The sequence below is a fragment of the Bubalus kerabau genome, chromosome 13 (genome assembly GCF_029407905.1).
Source record: "Bubalus kerabau isolate K-KA32 ecotype Philippines breed swamp buffalo chromosome 13, PCC_UOA_SB_1v2, whole genome shotgun sequence".
NCBI classification, from domain to species: domain Eukaryota; kingdom Metazoa; phylum Chordata; class Mammalia; order Artiodactyla; family Bovidae; genus Bubalus; species Bubalus kerabau.
The window spans coordinates 4,782,958-4,795,098 of NC_073636.1; the positions used below are offsets into that span (position 1 = coordinate 4,782,958).

A 12,141-nucleotide genomic window follows, 5' to 3' on the forward strand; every position below is an offset into this window, starting at 1 on the left:
AGAGGATAATCACTTTACTATGTTGTGTTGCTTTCTGCTGTACACAAAGTATCTCTTTAATGCCAGTGATCTGCTGATCTATTGACCTTAGTGATCGATTTTGTGTTAAAATAAGTGGGATATAAGAATTTGCATTGCTAACCCATTTTTCAGGTGACATTCCTGCTTGTCTTGGGGACACACTTTGAGAACTGCTTTATTGAAATATAGGAAAACTACTATATTTGTTTGTGGGAGAAGAAAAGTCAAGGGCAGACCTGTGGTGATAGACAGAATGAAGGTTTTTGTAAAAGCTCTTTCATCCACTTTATTGTTACATGCTTGTGTTCAGTAAAGCCTTTTACCAGCTAGCTGAGCCCTCAAATGAGAGCTGTGTTAGTACTCCTCTACCCTAATGCTGTGATCTTTATTGAGTTACTTGGGGAGAGAATGAGAATACAGAAAGGGGGTGAAGAACATTGGTTTTAAGTCCAGCTGTGCATCTGATGCCAAGCTGCAGGAACTTGGAAAATTCCCTTCATATCCCTGAGCCCCAGTGTCTTCTTCTGTCACTTGGTGTAATCTTACCTCATAGGGTTAATATTAGAATTAAAAGAGGTGAATGCCAAGAAAGTGCTTAGTCCAGCCTGTGGTATACAGTTGGATTTCATGATGCAAGTTATTGTTATTGAAGTTATTTTGGCACTCAAACACAGGATGGTAATCAGTTGTATTGTCTTGCCCTTTATATAATTTTATGCCTGGCATTTTGAGTTAAGAACAATGGTGTATGACCAAAGGAATCTAAAAATAAGATCCCACTACAGTTGTGGTTCTACAAAGCAGAAAACCAGAATCCCTGGGTGAAACTCCATGAGACTCTTCTCTAAGGGAAAAACTACAAGAGTTGCAGTCTTGTAGTCTCCCAGAATTTGATGTCAGAAGAAAGTTGTGTTGTCCAGGATACACTTTAGTTTTAGTCCTTCTTTTGGAAAGGCCAGGGGTGCAGTGGTGCATGAACAGTGTCAATTCTCCATATGTGACCGTGTGAGCAGAGCCGTGGCTGTGAGAGTTACCCTTTCAACCCAACATGTCTGCCGTGAGTATTGCTTCTGAGTCATGATGCCTCCCATAACAGATGAACTTTCATATGTAAGCACTTCGAGGTGCTTCAGTAGGAAGGCAGAAATCACTATCTCTTCTCTGTTCATCATCAACATATATAACAGATACACTCTGATTATAGTATCCTTTTCATTGTGAGGACCAAATTATTTGAAAAAACATTTTAGTTCCCAGGTATCTAACTGTGTCAAGATTCAGTTTAGTCCTTATGTTTTTATGGTGCATCTTTTGTAGTAAAACACAAAGCACCTGTGATATTCTTTCTGAGCTAAAATCACTGATAATCTGGCTCAAGACAAAGATTACCTATTTCAGTATGAAATAAAGGAAGCTGAAGAGTACTTTAATGAAGTTGATCCAGTGTGTTGAACAAAATGATGTGAAGATTTCTACACTGAATTGGTTCATGGCATGAGTGCAACCAGTGCTTCCCAAAATTTAAAGCAATGTTTTTTGTTTGTTTTCAATGTGGCTAACAACACACCTGTAGGTCATAACCAGGATTTAAAGTTAGGTAGAATAAAAGTATCAGAGTGCATCACTCTTGATAATAAGGGTAAGTATTTATAATAGGAGTGTGCATGTGTGTGTGTGTGTGTGTGTGTGATTTGCAACGTACAACCCACTTCTTCAGTGGATCATGGATGGCTGAAAAAGAATTTGAAAAACACTGCCTTTGTTATTTTTCAAAATGGTTTATTTGGGATACAGACAGAGCTAAATAACTTTAGATCCCATTGTGAGATTTCGCTTCAACCTCTTTCATTTCTCCTGATGAGGTCGTCTCTATTTGCTGCTAGCACGTCTCTGTCGTCTCTCTAACTCTGGTGGGTCTCCCTTTGAAAGGAAGAAAACCAGGCCTCAGAGTCTGGGGTAGGAAGGAGTTCTGTATATGGTATAAGTGATGTTGATTTTCCGTACGTTCCGTTGGAGCATCTCATGTTACGTGGAACCGTGGTTTCCGTTTCCACTTCCATGTCATTCCACAAGGATCGTTTCGTTCAATGACTCGATTTAGTCAAAGCTGTTGTGAGTCCACTGAGACAAACAGTGGGACTGGCTAGGGAGTCTGGAAACCAGCACCGCTGGTGCTTTTGGCTTTGCAACCCTCTTCAGAATTCAGAGCTGTCTGGAAGACTCCCCCGTGGCCAACATGATTGGCACCCTCTTCAAGACTGAAGCCAGTTAGACTGATTGCCGTGGGTGAGCCCATGCTTGCCAGGTGTTGCAGATAATAGCCGCCTTCCCTCCACAAAGTAAGGCAAACACGAGGAGGTATGTCCCAGGAAGTCCTGTGTGCTGGCTTCCCACTGCCAGCCTCCTATCACTGTACTAACCTTTTTGTCCTGGATCTTAAAACTATTCATTTTTTCTTTGCTTGACACACCACTGTATTTCTTTTTCCCTGCTTATACCTAAGCCTTGCTTCAGCAGGGAAAAAAGCAATAGGATGGGAAACTCAAATGGAGTGATGATACAGAGCCACTGGGGACCGATAACCAAGCTCATGTGCCCAGGTTTAGTGGCCATGCTGAGATCTGGCTGTGCCGCTGGCTGGTTCTCGATGGAAAATCTCCCTTTGTATACAGGGAAACCTGAGAAGACTAAGCGTGGTCTGAGGTCTGAAGTCCAAATGGCCCTGCTCTCCTTTCTCTGATGGAAGAGCCTAAAAATAAAGCAGAGGCAACAAGTGTTAACACAGGCATCGTTTCTCTTCCATGGCACAGGTATCACCCCTTTTAGTGTAAGTAGGACAGAGGGTAAATTGAGAGTTGTCTTTGTCTTGAATCAACACCGGCCCTGATTTTCTCTTTCTTTCAATTAGGTTGGCACAGGTGTTATTGTGATTCGCTACCCCCAGAGCTGAGAGACAGGAGAGTTGCTAAGATCCCACCTGCATCTTCAGTCAGCGGGCCACTTCAGCATGGAACCTACAGCAGGGACTCCACACCTTCCCCTGCCAGACACAAGCCATTCCCTCTGCTGGAACAGGAACCAGGTTGACCCCTTGAGTGTCAAGAGTCAACGTTGACACCAAAGCATTGTGAATTTTCCTTTCTCTTCCTTCCTGGGTCCCTCCCTGAGCAGCATCATTTGGGAGGCGATGCTTTGATCCTGCAAGACAGCGTTGTGAACGGAGTTCGCAGATTTTGACGGAAAAGACTGTGTTTCCACACACATAGCTCTGGCCCTGCTTGCTTGTTTGAGAGCAGAGCGGACACAATGAGCTGCCTGGGCAACCTACGCCTTTGGCAAGTTCAGAGGGCCTGAGAGGAAGAGGAGAGGGGACCAAAGGGCTCCACATCTCAGGCTAAAAACAGCCAGCCTGGGGCTCCTCTTCTTCCTGTTCCAGTCACCTCTTCTCACAGGGAGAGCTTTTGAAAGGGCCCTCCCGCCCCATCCCTCTGCTCCTTCCCTCTCTTCTTCCAGTGCATCTGTGACGCCAGTCATTTGAATGGCAAGCTTTTTCTGAGCTGGGATAAGCGAGATACAGGAAGTCACTATTGAAAGGCTTCTTTATGCTTGTTGTCATCATCACCTTAGTATGAGGGCCATCCAGAGTGACGGAAGCAGAAGCCTGGGCCAGCCGGGGTGCTCGGGGACCCAGAGGTGATAGCAACCCAACCGATCATTCGCAGAGGTCAAGGGCCACATTGAGGTGATGAACCTTGCTTCCTTGGGTCGCATGAGCGGAACTTCAGATCACACTCTGAAACTTAGGGGTTTTTTAGAAGCTTTGTTGTTCTGCTAATGACATTCTGGGTGAGGAGGGCAAACTGAAACACCAAAGTACACCCTCCACCAAAAAATAAATTCTTGATGCTTTGTGTACCTGCAAGGCCAGGGTTACATATGTGGTGACCCAATGAACATCCTTAGACTGGATAGCAAGCAATATCTTACCTATTTTTTTTTTTAATTTATGCATTTTAATTGGAGGCTAATTACTTTTGCACTCTGGTATAGCTGAGCTCAAATCTAGGAATTTATACCAAGGATTATCTACATTCAATTTTTTGTTTTCCAAAATGCATAGGTGGAGACTCCTTTCTAACCTACCCATCTGCTAAAATGTTTAGATTGGTTGAGGCTCCATAGTACAACGTCTATGTTACATGTACTTGTATTAATGTGGTCCCCAGGCCAGCAGCATCGGTATCAATATCATCTAAGACCTTGATAGGAATGAAGTTTCTAAGGCTCCAAACTAGAATTTTGGAATTAGATGTTCAGGAGGTGGGATCTGTATTTTAACAACTCCTCTAGGAGATTTTGAAGTGGCCTCAAGATTGAGAATCTCTGATTTAGAGAACTCAAAAAGCCAGCATTATTTCCTTATTTTAGATTTGGTAGTAAAACTGCCAAGAATCAAGATATACCTTCTATGTGGTGGCACAAATAATTTTTCTGAAGCTCACAACGTTCATTGTTCAGTCTCTCAGTCATGTCCAACTCTTTGCGACAACATTCATAGAATATTTCTGAAACAGAAATTGTGCATGAATGCTAAATTGTTTCAGTCATGTCCAACTCTGTGCAACCCTATGGACTGTAGCCCACAAGGCTCCTCTGTCCATAGGATTCTCCAGGCAAGAATATTGGAGTGGGTTGCCACACTCTCCTCAGATGGAATCAAATATAATTATGACCAACTTCATCAAATTGTACCCATTCTTAAAGAATTACCTTGAAATATGTACATTGAATGTATGTTGAATTCCTTTTTCCTTTTGCTAATGCTCATTTTGAAACTGAAAAAAATATTTTCTTACTAGGGAAAAGAACTGGTCTTGGAAGATCAGAAAGTGACAATAGAGAATTCAGCAAAGTTCTTTAAAAATCATTCTAAGGAAAAAAAAAAAACAAAATGATACTTTTCTGGCAACAGCTTTGCAAGATGCAAAACTCTTGATAGATGTCAAATATGGATGCCATCATTTCGTGTTTTTATGTTTGTTAATAAATGATAGCTAAGTTAATAGAGCACACCAGAGTGAGTAAAATTCTCTTTCTTCTTTTCAAGATTTCTCCAAGGAATAATATGACCATTTTCCCTAGTTTGGCACCATTCTCCAGTTCCCCAGGATTGGCTCTTAGAAAGCAATAGGATTATTTGAATGAAAAAAGAAGGGTAAGATTCTAAATGCAGAGGTAAATCTAAGTGAAACACATCTACTGAAACAGGAGAACTAGCATGTCAAGAATCTTTATGATGTAAGTCTGAGGGCTATTAATATGAGCATAATGCGACCTGCCAGTTACTGTTCCAGTGGCAGCAATAGCAGTCCTGAAAACTTAATGATGTGTGATTCACGAACTTTGAATTTCAAATAAAGCAGGTGGAAGTGGAAGAAATCTGGAAGACACCAAGTTGAAGAAAGCAAGACACCAGACACCAGCATAAAATGGATTCTAGCTTGTACAGCAAATTTGGCCTTCAAATAGGGCATCTTTCTGAAATCAGTCCTGTATTTATTTGTAATTCTGACACTTGCTAAGCTTTCCAGGGAAGAACATATGTGAATGAATGGGTTGGGTGGTTTTGTAAATTCAGTTCTTCCCTCTCAGTCCTCCCACTTCAAATGATTTGATTTCAGTAGAAATATATGATTTCACACAGTTTTTTAATCATTGTGAGAGAAACAAAATTTATTTTAGAACTCCTTTGATGCATAACTAAGGGTGATTTATATCCATTCTTTTCTGTGTTAAGAAAACAAATGCACAAAATATTCAAGTTGAAAGATTTTTTTTCTTACTAGAATTACACTGTGGCTAAGACGGCTTTTATTTTCCATATTGCTTCATTTGCCAACTAGATTTTTCTTAAGAGCAAAGGTTGCTACGCGTGGGTTTCCTGTGTTGTGAATTCAGTAGGGGTTTAATAAATGTGCTGTCTCCTGATCTGCCAATTTTTATCTAGAACTTGACCTTTTTTATCTCCCCTATTATTAAAGCAGATTTGCTCATGTAATCTGGAATTTGCACTTTCAACCCTGAAAGAAAACTTAGCTCTCATATCATGCAACCCTATGATTTTATAGATGAGGAAACTAGAGTATAGAGAAGTTAATTGAAAGTTACACAGGGACTCATGAGGAAAATTCCCATAGAACCTGGGAGTCCCATGCCCCTCAACATCTCCATCTTGGTCTGTTCCCATTAGAACCACAGCTATAAACAGTAATTGACAGTCCAGTACCCAAAAAAGGAATGTGTCAGTTTCAATTTCTGGTCCAATTACTTAAGCTTCTTTCCTTCTCCTATGAGTGCATAAACCACAGAGGATGTTATCAAGACCTGAGCACCTGAGAATATGCATTTTCTCATCTTTTTTTTTTCTTTTTAACTTTGTAGATTATGTATTTGAGCAGCTGGCCTTAAGAAATTCCTTAGATGAAAAAACATTTTCATGTTATTTAAGAAATAACTTTTCTTTTGGTTTGGCATTATTTCTTTTTCCTTTTTTATAATGAAAATTTACTATGTTTATTTTCGCTTCCCTGGTAGCTCAGACGGTAAAGCATCTGCCTGCAATACGGAAGACCCAGGTTCGATCCCTGGGTTGGGAAGATCCCCTGGAAAAAGAAATGGCAACCAACTCCAGTACGCTTGCCTGGAAAATCCCATGGACGGAGGAGCCTGGTAGGTTTATTTTCCAGCATACTTTTATATTTTATAATGAGAGAGAATATTCTTTTGACCCAATAACCCAACCCAGATTCAACAGTTATTGAGAGTTTGTGATACTTGTTTAATCTTTTCCTTTTCCTCTCTTTTTTTCCCCCTGAATTACTTAAAGCAAATTCCAGATGTCATTTTATCCCACTCCTATATTTCTCAGTAAACACCTCTGAAGAGTTATGGAGATTTTACTACATAAACCTGATGCTAATGGCACACCTAAAAATTATATTTACAATGTCATCCAATATCCAGTCAGTATTAACATTTCTCTGGTTGCCTCAAAAATATTTTCAGAGTTGCCTTTTGCCATTATTCATACATGTGACTGACTATAGGTTCAGGATTCTAGCAAACACTTACAACCAGAAAGAAATAAGACAAAGTAAACTTCCTTAGCGAGAAGGGTTTTCCCAAATTCTCACAGCTCTAATCTGGAGACCATTCAGTGTGACAGGCTTCTCTCTGGGTTCCCACAGCTGGTTAGTGTTTTGAATTCCAGCCTCATGAACTCATGTCAGGCTCCACGGGCTAATGCTCAGGGCCAGCCTCATGCTCATATCTCTGATGACAGAGTAATGGAGCGGCTGCGGGCATGGTCTGCCCCTTTCTAAAGGCACTGTCCTCTGCGTCTGTCCGCTGTCTCTGCAGAGACTGAGGGACTCCAGTGCCTCTCAGAGGCATTAAAGCCCTCATGGGGACAAAGGTAACAACATTTAGGCATCTTTTGTTGAAAGACCAAAAGGTAACCCACTACACTGTGAACAAGCTTTAGGATCTCCAGGGTCACATAAGGCTTGTTGGATGCACACCTTTTCACATTCAAGTTTTTGCCTCTATATTAAGCTCTGGAAAAGATATGTGAAGATAAACTGAGGATAGAGTGAGGAAAAAAGCATGAGGACATACCACAGTTAGATATAGAGTAAGTTTAGGCACTGAATTTTTACTCTGACTTCCTTATAAGCACATAACAGAGACAATTTCTTAGAGAAAAGGCAGTCTTCTGCTTATGGTAAAGAAAGTGTTTCTTCCATAAAATCTACATCTAATCTGAAACAGAACAGTTTCTTCTTTAGATGCCCAAGGGGTGCTATTTAGGGGCTCACTTGACTCTCCCCAATATCTAAAAGACTACACAGTCCTTATAAAATGAGATCTGAAATTTGAATTGCTTTTTATTTTTCTTTATGTAAATGTTTTGCCGCCTTTGTATTTTCATTGATTTATAACTTAATGTGAATAGAGTGTTTATTCCCCCAGCTTTATGGAATTATAATTGATAAATGAGAATAGGTTTTGAGGACACATGGAGGAGATGTCATGCCTGCTAGACTCTTTAGACATGGAGGGGGTGTGTGTGGAATAGTGGGCAGAGCAAACCCCGCGCCTGTTCTAACAGGGCTTTACCCTCCAAGTGGGGAGTCATCAACTGAAAAAGAAACTCATAGACAAGGTCACCTCCAATCTTGTAAAGTGGCTACATGGATAGTGCTGGACAGTGTCTGTTGGCAGATACTTAAAGGAGTGTCTCTGGTGAGAACTACTTCACAAAAAAGTGTGACATTTGAACAGGACATGACGGAGTGAAGGAGCCAGGCATCAGAAATTTCCAGGGAAAATCTTCAAAGAGGGACTAAACCTGGCCTCACAGAGGGAGATAGAGGGACCCTGCTGGTGGTTCAGTGGTCAAGACTTCACCTTCCAACAGGGGGTGTGGCTTCGATCTGTGGTCAGGTAGCCAAGATCCCACCTTCCTTGCAGCCAAAAAACTAAAACATAAAGCGGAAGCAATATTGCAACAAATTCAAGGAAATCTTTAAAAATGGTCCACATTAAAAACAAAACAAAACGGAACAGGTAGGAATAAGGTGGCATTCATGACTCCTAGAATGTGTGGCTTGGGGCAGATTATAAGGGCTGTTGCGACCCTGGAAGACAGCTTGAGTCTGGAGCCGGCATGGCATCTATACAGCTGGTGTGTGCGGATCCTTTGATGGCAGCAACACTCAGACTTTAGTGGAATTAGAAGACCCTGAGGCATTTGTTCCAAACTCAGATTGTTGGCCGCATCCCAACCAAGGGTTTCTGATGGAACCTGATGTTCTGCATTTCTATCAAGTTCCCAGGGGATGCCTAGGCTGGTTTAGGGTCACACCTGGAAAAACACTGCTTCAAAGAGCAGTTCAGGTGGGCATCATCTTTGTCTATCCTCTGCAGTTACCCCAGAGAAGAGATTTCCAAGTGCAAGAGGGTAGATGGCGGGTTGTGACACAAATACCACTCTCTTTCCCAGAATGTTTTGCTTCTTCTCTCCTTTCGAATGAACATGAACCTCTGTTTAATATCCACCCCTTCTCTCCCCAAAGGGGAAGACCATAGAATCACCTTATTAAGTTGCTCACTGCAGGTTCCCAGATGCCCAAGTCCTTTTGGGGCAATGGGCTGTGGCAGCCCGGTTTGCAGGCAGGGGCTGCTTTCAACAGACCCTGTATCCCCATCATTTTCTCATTGTGGGGCTCCCTGAAAATGCACTCCTTCTTCCCAGACACTTATCTAAGAGTAACAGTGCATAGAGGCCAGTAGCATTGCTGATCTCCAACCAGGAAGCATTCAGACCGTCAGGAAACACGGGCGAGCAAATGTTTACTGACCGTGTAATTAATATGATGCTCTACCCTGTCTCTTGGCCCTTAGCACCGTATTTCCTGTTCAGGGCAATGGAAAGCTAAAATATTAGTCGCTGTTTGACCAAAGGAGCAAGTGTCTTCCAAACGAACACATGATCTATTAGCAGTCCTGCCGAGTCTTCCCATGGGAACAGGCATTTTACTTTGTTTTACAGCTAATTTCTTTCTTACAGCAGGTTCCCAGACACATCAAATGCCTTACATGTGAGTCTGAAGTCAAGATTTATAGTCCAGGCCCATGTAATTCAATGTCAAGCAACTCTGATAACATAAGGGCTGGAAGTCAACCATTTTCTCATGAGTTCTCATAAAAAAGTCATTTTAGCCAAATTAAGTTTGAATAGCGGGTGTGTCTCTGTGATTTGATGGATGCTCGCTCTACCCAGGAGCCCCTGGGAAGACGCTAGCTACTTTCGTTTGCTACTGTAGCAACAGAATCTGTAAACAGACAAAGTGATTTCTGGTTGATGTTGTTGGAATTTGAATTTTGTTCCTTTTTTTCTCTGTCCATTTCAAAGGAGAAAAAGAACCAATGCTTTCTCCTCTGATGGTAGGTTGTATCTGCCTTCTCTGTCTTTGATTTCTTTTCCCCTGTATGTCTCTCTGTGGCCCACACAACATGAGTCTATTTCTCTAGAGGAAAACCACCGCTTGTGCCAAGAGTAAGTTGGAAAGGAGGGTGTTTTCTTTGGTTCTTGTCTGGAGGCTCATGAGTTCACAGACTCTTGGAGAAGAAGGACCTTGGGGATCACTTTAAATAGTCCCTAATTTACAATTGAAAGGGAAGGGAAGTTGAGTGGCTTTTGCAAAAGTTACTGCTAGCTAGGAATAAGGTCTAGTGATTCCTTTCTTCACCCCCCATGTAATACCTGGCTTCCCGTAGCCTAGCTCTTTACAGGTTATGATGTAATCACCTGCTGGATGTAAGGAAGCTGCACACATGGAGCCATGAACACAGAGGGTGTCCTACCCAGAACAATTCAAAACTCTTGGGAAGAGACCTGTACTGTGCTGTTTCTGAGCATCCATGGAGGAAAGCTGCTTGGAGTTTCTGAAGGGAAGTGGAAAACAGGAGAAGTGATGAGAGTTGCTTCAGAACTCCATGGGGTCCTTCATCGACAGCAGGATGTAGTGAGTTTGTTCTCTTCTTCTATTTGGAGAATACCAAATACCCAGATTAGGAAACAAGCAGAACAAAATGAATAAACTACAAAGCCATTCTAAGGGATGACTTTAGTTCCTACAGATCTGGAGTTTTTAAATCTCTGGCATAAAACAAAGCAAATCAATATGAAACAAGCATGCACATCACCATGTGTAGCAATTTGGACCCTAAGAGGTCTTTCAAGTCACAGAAGAGCAAAGACGGGCAGAGTCAGTCTCTTGGGAAACGGGCAGCACAATGGCCAATAATCTCATTGTGACAAACCACATGGGCGACAGTGACACTAATGATGATAAAGACAGAGGGCCCTTGTGAGCTTGGGGTAGAGCTGGGGAGACCAGCTGGGCTCTCAAACGGTCACGTGGACCCAGCCTCAGGTAGGAGGTATAAATATTAGTGACAAAACAGAGGAATCAATTCTCAAAGCAGTTGTGGACATCTCTTCCACAGAGTCTCTCTGAGCATAAAGCAAAACTTCTCCACATGTGGTTCAAGGACCAACAATATCAGTATCATCTGAGGGATTTGTTAGGAATACAGTTCCCAGGCTAACTTCAAACCTGTTAAATCCGAATCACTTGTGGTGGGGTCCAGAAATCTGTTCTAACAAGCTCTCCAGTTGACTCTTGCTTAACTAAAATTTGAAAAGCATTGGTGAGAACTTGTATTATGAGCATATAAATGTGAATTGGTGAAGTTGATGGTGTGTTTGTTGGGGCCATATAGGAGGATTTGTTGCTTGAATGTTAAAATGTGATTTTTCTTTCTTAGTTGCTTGGTTATAGATGGAGATGAGGAAGATTCTAGAAGGAATTTTACTTTCCCTTCTTTGTTCAACTTGGAATTAATTGTGGGAATTACCAATTAACTTTTGGTAGTTGAATTGATCCCAGAAATCAGGTGGGTGTTTCTTATTTTAAAAGGGAACTGGAATTTGGGGTTTTGTACTATCTGTGGTCTCAGAATGTCAATGGAGAGAAGAAATTTAAATGTCATCCCCTTTGGAATTTCCAGGCTCTACCTGTAGATTTAATATGCCTTCCTTCAGAGAAAAGGGTACCTGATTTAGAATCAGATCCTGGTTTCAAAATTAACCTCTGTGACTTAAAAACTGTATTTCCCAATCCTCTTTCAGCCTCTTTTTCTTCATCTGTAAAAGTAGAAGAATAATGGCTGCCTCATAGAGTTCTTTTTTTGGTTTGTTTAATTAATATTTACTGGTGTAGAGTTGCGTAACAATGTTGTGTTAGTTTCCACTGTATAGCAAAGTAAATCAGCTATGCATACATACCCTCTTTCTTGGATTTCCTTCCTATTTAGGTCACCACAGAGCCTTGAGTGGAGTCCCCTGAGCTGTACAGTAGGTTCTCATTGGTTATCTATTTTATACATAGTACCAATAGTGTATATGTGCCAATTCCAGTCTCCCAATTCATCCTACCCCCACTTTCCCACTCTGGTGTCCATGTGTTTGTTCTCTATACCTGTGTCTCTATT

General features: G+C 41.6%; 2 long non-coding RNA genes across 3 annotated transcripts; one reads left to right on the plus strand and one right to left on the minus strand.

Annotated features, from left to right (window-relative positions):
- Positions 1-1,796: 1,796 nt before the first annotated feature.
- Positions 1,797-2,377, minus strand: LOC129626192 (uncharacterized). Its single transcript, XR_008701812.1, has 2 exons — positions 2,026-2,377; positions 1,797-1,941 (listed from the first exon to the last, which is right to left on the minus strand). It is a non-coding gene; the product is annotated as an uncharacterized LOC129626192 (long non-coding RNA).
- A 317-nt stretch (positions 2,378-2,694) lies between these two features.
- On the plus strand, positions 2,695-3,466 carry LOC129626191 (uncharacterized). 2 transcript variants are annotated; one of them, XR_008701810.1, is made up of 2 exons: positions 2,695-2,831; positions 2,930-3,466. It is a non-coding gene; the product is annotated as an uncharacterized LOC129626191 (long non-coding RNA). The 2 variants fall into 2 exon arrangements; XR_008701811.1 differs by having other exon boundaries at positions 2,712-2,848.
- Positions 3,467-12,141: the final 8,675 nt, after the last annotated feature.